General features: G+C 41.4%; 1 pseudogene; it reads right to left on the reverse strand.

Annotated features, from left to right (window-relative positions):
• Window positions 1-2,167: 2,167 nt before the first annotated feature.
• LOC112079050 (5-hydroxytryptamine receptor 3A-like) lies at window positions 2,168-6,674 on the reverse strand (annotated as a pseudogene).
• Window positions 6,675-8,872: the final 2,198 nt, after the last annotated feature.

An 8,872-nucleotide genomic window follows, 5' to 3' on the forward strand; every position in this document is an offset into this window, starting at 1 on the left:
TAACAAGGCATACCTGTTAATTGAAATGCATTCCAGGTGACTACCTCATGAAGCTGGTTGAGAGAAGGCCAAGAGTGGGCAAAGCTGTCATCGAGGCAAAGGTTGGCTACTTTGAATAATCTGTTTACCACTTCTTTGGTTACTGCATGATCCCATCTGTGTTATTTCATAATTTTAATGTCTTCACTATTATTCTACAATGTAGAAACTACTAAAAATAAAGGAAAACCCTTGAATGAGTAGGTGTGTCCAATCTTTTTAACTGGTACTGTATGTTTTATGGATTTTCAACCTCTGACATATTGTGGATTCAGAGCTATKTATCTAAWAGAACTGAYAGTGTTTTTCTTTAATGGAAGCCTCTGTAATGTCAACCATGTAGGATATGGTGTACCGCAGGGCAGCTCTCTACACTTTTTCTATTTTTACCAATGACCTGCCACTGGCATTAAACAAAGCCTGTATGATGATGATTCAACCATGTGCAATTCAGCAAACACAGCTAATGAAGTCACTGAAACTCTTAACAAGGAGTTGTAGTCAGATTTGGAATGGGTGGCCAGTAATAAACTAGAACTGAACATCTCTAAAACTAAGAGCATTGTATTTGGTACAAATCGTTCCGTAAGTTCGAGACCTCAGCTGTATCTGGTAATGAAAGTGTGGCTGTTGAACAATTTGAGGAGACTGAATTACTTGGCGTTACCTTAGATTGTAAACTGTCGTGGTCAAAAAACAAAGATTCAATGGTTGTAAAGACGGGGAGAGGTATGTCCATAATAAAGAGATGCTCTGCTTTTTGACACCACATTTCAAACAGTCCTGCAGACTCTAGTATTGTCTTGATTATTGTCATGTGGTCCAATCATGTGGTCAAGTGCTGCAAAGAAAGACCTAGTTAAGCTGCAGCTGGCCCAGAACAGAGCGACACGTCAAATCAAATCAAATCAAGTTTATTTTATATAGCCCTTCGTACATCAGCTAATATCTCGAAGTGCTGTACAGACACCCAGCCTAAAACCCCAAACAGCAAGCAATGCAGGTGTAGAAGCACGGTGGCTAGGAAAAACTCCCTAGAAAGGCCAAAACCTAGGAAGAAACCTAGAGAGGAACCAGGCTATGAGGGGTGGCCAGTCCTCTTCTGGCTAATAGTTGAGGAGAGACTGACTGCATCACTTCTTCTTTTTAGAAGAAACATTCATATGTTGCAAATTCCAAATGGTTTCCATAGTCAACTTACACAGCTTTGACACACACACTTACCCCACCAGACATGCCACCAGGGGTCTTTTCACAGTCCCCAAATCCAGAACAAAATCAAGAAAGTGTACAAATTATATAGAGCCATTATTGCCTGAAACTCACTTCCATCTCATATTMCTCAAATGAACAGCAAACCTGTTTTCAAAAACAYGTAAAGCAKCACCTCATGGCACAARGCCTKTCCCCTATCATGACTTAGATATTGTGTGTATGTATTGACATGTAGTCTATGTGTGCCATTTTAAATGCATGTAGTTCTGTCCTTGAGCTGTTCTTGTCTATTAATGTTCTGTGTTTTGTCATGTTTCATGTTTTGTGTGGACCCCAGGAAGAGTAGCTGCTGCTTTTGTAACAGCAAATGGGGATCCTAATAAAATACCCCAAAATAACATAGTGAAGGATGTGGTTTTTTGATGATCCCTACTTTGCATGTCATTGATCCATGTCTTGCGTGACAGATATTAATCATCTTCATCATCATTGATCCACCATCAACATTACAATTCAGAAAACGTCTCAGATAACCCCAATGAATTGTTGTTAGTAATGAAACAGTGGTTTTCGTGACAGTATGTTTATTTGACAAATAAAAATATATTTCCTCTAATATAGTAAWATATAAGTCAACATACCTACTCAGTGCAGCCAGAAGATCAAACAAACAATTGTTAAAGTTATGGTAATGTTAAGGTAATTGTTTTTAAATCTAAACAGCAGTTGACAACATGGTAGACTCTTAAGTCTTGTACGCGGTGGTGTAGTGGAGGGTAAGCACTATTTCCACACATTTTGTATTTTACACAAACATTTAGCCACCTATCGTGGGAAAATGCTAAGAACATATAGGGAGCGTTACTTATTTCACAACGAATGGCATTTAACCACATATTTTTTATTTATTACATCACTGGTTGAACGAATTACTCCAGATGCTGAGGATGACGATGAAGCTGAAGGTGATGAAGATGCAGTAGACGACAAACAGCAGCCGGTCTATGATGTAGCCCACCTGCATCCAGTCCTGGGAGATCTGGTTCCCGTCCACATGCTGGACCACCTGGAGGCGGATGGACTGCAGCTCATTGCCCAGCTTCCTCAGCTCCGCCAGGGCTGAATCGCCTGCCTCTGCCCACATCTCACCTGGTTCTCCTTTTTGAACCTGTCTCTCCACCGTCACTAGAGGGCAGACTTTCAAGTCTGTTTGTTAGAGAAAAGAGGGAAGGAAGGGAGAAAGGTGAAATGATGAATATACCTCCTAAAGACAGAAATTATTGACTTACGTGGGACGTACAATTCTGTCTAAGGTCGGACCTAGTCAAGTGGCTGGAGAAACGTATCAGAGTGATTCCTGCATTTATGTTACTGTTCAGGCCTGTTATTGAATGCTTCACTATATTGCTTTGGGTTGGACAAGACAAGTATATGCTAATTGCCTGAAAGTCTGTGTAATTGTAACTCCCTGGAAGGATCAGATCAGGGGTACCTCCTGCAACTGGATTGAGGATGATCTTGTCCTCTCTTGATTTTTGAGGCAGCCAGACGAGGGTGCCCATGAAGCGCAGGACGAGCAATCGGACCCAGCCAGGCACTGGGTGGAAGTTACTGGAGCCGACCAGGAGGTTGGTGATGAGAATAGTCTCCAGCAGGCTGGCCACCATCAGAGCCAAGCAGATGGCGAAGAACACATCTGCATGGGCGGGAGAAGGAGGAAGATTGAGGTGAAGAGAGAACATATTCAGCCACTCTTAGGAGGACAAAGGAAGTGGACTTCAAAATGATACTTGACCTAACCAGCTAATCCAATAACACAAAGTAAACATTTACCTCTACAGGTATTATTTACGACAAAAATGGTGCTTCCAGGACACATGTATTCATACTCACTTATCAGTGGGATGGTGCTTCCTGTGACGGGCAGCAGGTCATTCACGATGAGCAGGAAGACCGAGTAGCCCAAAATTAGGGTCATCTTGAAGGAGGCGCGGTCCACGTTCTGGGGAGGCAACAGGAAGCTGAAGAGATCCACAGTGATGAGGAAGCAGCTGGGGATCAGGAGGTTCACCACGTAGAGGGTTGGTCTGCGCCTCAGGACAATCTACAGTTCAGAGATACAACAGTGAATGACAACCTTCAAGTGTGATCTGGCTTGGTGCAGTAGATTCCCATAGCAGACAAGACAAAGCCATAATTATCTGGGTTAGCATCCTATGTGTGAAACAGGAAGTACTCTCTGAAACAAAAGTAATGCTAGAAATATAGAGAACTCAACGTTCAGTACTAGTAGAGCTAAACTAATGGCGTCTGAGTAATTGCAGTTCTTTGGGTTCTTACAAAGAAGCAGAGCTCATCATAGGGGTTGCTTTCTCCCTGATTGAATGTTGATAACTTTAACTTGCTGGATTTGATGTCCATCAGCTCCCACTCCCCTTCAGTGGACAACACGCTAATGGAGCGTTTCAGGATGTCCTCCACCTTCTTCCCTAAGATAATCCTTATGTCCGACACTGCAGGGGAGATAAAGGAATGGGACATACTGGGATGAATGTGCTGAACCTATATGGAAGCAGAACATGATCTGTACTGAGGGAATGGTAAACATAGCAAACAGATCCCTTTGTTGACAACGAGTAATATCAAAAACGGACTCAGTGGACAACCCTGTTTCATACCTATCATTTCAGATCACAAGAGAGAGTCAGGATGTTTTTTGGGGAGAGAAGGAGCGATGGGTTTGGCTTCGGACCCTTATTGTCAAGTTAGTCCTAAAGCGTGGTTGCGTTGACGTCTTACCGTGGTGGATGTAGGATCTGAAGGTGAAGGTGCAGTTCTGGACGTCAAAGGGGAAGGTGTAGATCTCCAGGTTACAGGAGCTAACCACTCTGACAGGGTTGGCGTCTCGCACTATACCAGTGTGCTTAATGTACACATAAGGGACAATGGGAGATCTGTTTTCATCCATACTGTAAGACAGGGAGAAATAMGGGGACGACTTCAAACCATGGGCATGATATAAATCATATGTTTTATATTTCTTAATRTTGACTGAAGCAGTCACTAGTGCAATAAAAAGGGACAGAATTAAAGTGTTTGTTAAGATGTCCGCTCCTCTGCCGGAGTCTAATTAGCACAATAMAAACWTCCCTATCAAGATCTGTCTGTTTAAGCTATGGATTTGTATGGCCTGTGTCTCAATCCACCACATCTGCCAATGACGGCCTTCCGCATCTGCGGTGGAAGGTTGCTGAGCTACAGCGATGTTTGTCAGACCTTTAGATATCCTGAAAATCAGTCTTCTCTCGAAAACGTCTGTAGAGCCCAAACAAACTAAAATGACCACTCCATGGAAAGATAAGACTCTCACAAATACTATGGTGTCTTCCATTTTGCTCCACGCACTCCATAAACATCACGAGACTCGTTTGAAGAAGTTACCAACCTCTGTCCAAAAGGTGAGACTCTCACAAACACGTACATGTTTGTTGTTTTGCTCTAGGACAACCACAAGCCTCACAAGACTTATCTGAAGGTAGCACGGTACCAGTTCAAATAAATGATGGAAGTACATGCAGTACCAGTCAAAGGTTTGGACACACCTACTCAATCCATGTTTTTTCTATATTTTCACTATTTTCTACATTGTAAAATAATAGTSAATACATTAAAACTATGAAAAAATYCAGATGGATTCATGTAGTAACCAAACAATTGTATTTTATATATTATTTTATATTGGAGATTCTTCAAAGTAGCCACCCTTTGCCTTGACGTCAGCTTGTACAAATTCGTTTACATCCCTGTTAGTGAGCATTTATCCTTTGACAAAGTAATGCATCCACCTGACAGGTGTGGCATATCAAGAAGCTGATTGAGGAGCATGATTATTACACAGGTGCACCTTCTGCTGGGGACAATAAAAGGCCACTCTAAAATGTGCAGTTTTGTCACACAAAACAGTGCCACAGATGTCTCAAGTTTTGAGGGAGTGTGCAATTGGCATGCTGACTGCAGGAATGTCCACCAGAGCTCTTGGCAGAGAATTTAATGTCAATTTCTCTACCATAAACTGCCTCCGACATCATTTTAGAGAATTTGGCAGTACGTCCAACCGGCCACACAAGCGCTGACCATGTGTATGGCGTTGTTTGGGCGAGCGGTTTGCTGATGTCAACATCGTGGACAGGGTTCCCCATGGTGGCGGTGGGGTTATGGTATGCTCAGGCATATGCTACGGACAACGAACACAATTGCATTTGATCAATTGTCAATTTCAATGCACAAAAATACCGCAACGAGATCCTATGCCTATTTTTTTGGTTATTTTTTTGTTATCTGTAACAAACAGATGCATATCTGTATTCCCAATCATGTGAAATCCATAGATTAAGGCCTAATAAATGTATTTCAACTGATTTCCTCATATGAACTGTAACTCAGTAAAATCGTTGAAATTGTTGCATGTTGAAGTAGTTTTAGCGGCAAAAAAATAGTTWAAATATTGGTCAAAAAAATGATACATTTCCTGATCTTTCTTATAGCTCTCAGATATAGGACGGACACTTTAAAACAAACTTCCTTTCAAAATGTTTTACTTTTGTTTTTCCATGTATGAATATGTTATTCAATGTGTTTCTATGGGCTGATATCAGTATAAGATTCAATGTTCCATCAAAAAAATAGTATTACGTATCTATATAGACTATAGAGATGTTTAACTCACAATTCATTGATTACCACATCTGGTGACCAGAACCTTTCCCTGGGGAGAGAAATATTGGCAGAGCCGCATTGGACTGGGTCCCAGCTGAAAATATCATTCTCCCATTCCTGAAACAACACATTAGCAACAATACAATATGTTTGTAAGCAGCATTCAAAATTATAATATGATGTTTAGATTGTTCTACAGTCAAAAATAAAAATATTTTTTAGTTTAACCAAATTATATCACTATTGCTATCCAGTACATATTGGTGAATGGATGTTGTGTGCCTAACAAATACTGTAACTAACTGTGAGAATGAGAAACCAAAGTGCAAAAATGACTCCCATACACTGTGTACATATATTTGCAAAAATATAAAATAATACGTTACCTTCACCAGCCAAATGTAGGTGTTCAACAGTTTGCTCTTTTTCTTCCTGGAGAAGAATTACTTTTTGTTTTGATACAAAGTAAGGCAATAAACCACATTTTCAATAATCTACAAAACATGATGTGGAGGAACATTCAGAACTATATAGCACATGTCAAATACATTGATGGATTTAATGGTATGTCTCCTCAGGGAGTGAAAAGGGATGCTGTCCTACTACTCCTTACCACACCCAGGATGCCGTAGAGAGTGAAGTACATGCTGATGTTTGGTGGGGGTTGAGAGGTTCATGACAGGTCGTATGGAGTACAACTTCATGACGTTCTCCAGGCGGCCAGAAGGGATATGGTGTTGGGGTTGGTGCAGTTCACCACTATCTTACACCTCAGGCATGGCGCTGGGGAAACAATGGTAACCATGCTGCTTTATATTGCGTTTTGATATTCCTTGTTCCCTAGTTGGTAGAACATGGCAGTTGCAATGCCAGGTTGTGGGTTCAATTCCCACGGAGACCAGGATGAGAATGATTATTCACTACTGTATTTGCTCTTTATACGAGAATCTGTTTAATGAGGTCAAATATCTCAACATCTTCAGTGAAAAGTCTTTCATTTGACCAACTAATGGGGTTCTTGCGTWTTGTAGATATCATTATTAGAGTCTTGTTTGAATGATGAAGACCTTGCTACTTTTTCATATGATAGTGAAATGAATTGACCGCAAACCCACAAATAAATGATGCTATGATCTTGATCGTTAAGGTATCAGATACCCCAAGTAACATCAAAAAGTAAACATAACACTAAAGAATAAATGAAAACAAACTATTACTCAAATATAATATTTTAAATTGACTTAACATAGTTGACTTTACTTTTTCTTTCCCCGTGAACAAGCTGTACCTACCCTGTACCATCATGCAGCAGATGATGACCAGAACCTGGTGGGAACTGACCGACCATCGTTGAGACTGAAATAGTAATTTAAAAAAAATTACTGTTAGGTTCAAAGGTCAAATGGCATATTAGATATACGGTCCATTGTTTAGTGTATGTTTGATAATTAACACAATGTGTATAACACKATGAATTACAATAAGAATTCACACCTTAATTTACCACAAAAGAGACCTAACAAAAGCTTTGAGCAGTTACAGTAATGCATTGAAGCACAACACACAGACACGCAACTTACGTAACGTACAACCCCCAATTGTCACGAAAGGCATTAGAATGAACAATATTTACCTCCATTTTGGAAAAATCCTTGGCAGCCATCAAACAGCAAGCGGGAAGTTTTTGCAAACTACTGTTGACCGTTTCAATCCTACAGTTTGGCTGAAGAACTATCTAGAGCAAAGCTTTGTTACCTTACTCCCATAACGATGGCATCTCTTCACCAGCTGCAACACATTTTATATATACAGACTAATTTGCATAGTTAGCCACTTATGWTGATGTAATGTCATGGCATAACAAKTCAAAAGTTATTTGTAACATGCGCCGAATAAAACAGGTGTGGACCTTACGGTGAAATGCTTACTTACAAGCACTTAACCAATAACGCAGTTTTAAGAAAAATACCTCACAAAAAAAAGAATGAGAGTCAATGTGCTGGGGCACCGGTTAGTTGAGGTAATTGAGGTTAATATGTATATGTACGTAGAGGTTATAATTAAAGTAACTATGCATAGATAATAACAGAGAGTAGCAGCAGGTAAATGAAGAGGGAGGGGGGTCAATGCAAATAGTTTGGGTAGCCATTTGAAAGATGTTCAGGAGTCTTATGGCTTGGGGGTAGAAGCTGTTTAGAAGCCTCTTTGACTAGCTTGGCGCTCCGGTACGCTTGCCGTGTGGTAGCAGAGAGAACAGTCTTGACTAGGGTAGGTGGAGTCTTTGACAATTTTTAGGGCATTCCTGACACTGCCTGGTATAGAGGTCCTGGACGGCAGGAAGCTTGGCCCCAGTGATGTACTGGACCGTACGTACTACCCTCTGTAGTGCCTTGCGGTCGGAGGCCGAGCAGTTGCCATACCGGGCAGTGATGCAACCAGTCAGGATGCTCTCGATGGTGCAGCTGTAGAACCTTTTGAGGATCTGAGGACCCATGCCAAATCTTTTCAGTCTCCTGAGGGGAAATAGATTTTGTTGTGCCCAGTTCAGACTGTCTTGGTGTGTTTGGACCATGTTAGTTTGTTGGTGATGTGGACACCAAGGAACTTGAAGCTCTCAACCTGCTCCACTACAGTCCCGTCGATGAGAATGGGGCATGCTCGGTCCTCCTTTTCTTGTAGTCCACAATCATCTCCTTTGTCTTAATCACGTTGAGGGAGAGGTTGTTGTCCTGGCACCACACTGCCAGGTCTCTGACCTCCTCCCTATAGGCTGTTCTTCGTTGTCGGTGATCTGCTACCACTGTTATCAGCAAACTTAAGGATGGTGTTGAGTCATGCCTGGCCGTGCGTTATGATGTGAACAAGGGAGCTACAGGAGGGGACTGAGCACGCACCCCTGAGG

This window comes from Salvelinus sp. IW2-2015, unplaced genomic scaffold (genome assembly GCF_002910315.2).
Source record: "Salvelinus sp. IW2-2015 unplaced genomic scaffold, ASM291031v2 Un_scaffold6780, whole genome shotgun sequence".
In the NCBI taxonomy this organism is placed as follows: domain Eukaryota; kingdom Metazoa; phylum Chordata; class Actinopteri; order Salmoniformes; family Salmonidae; genus Salvelinus; species Salvelinus sp. IW2-2015.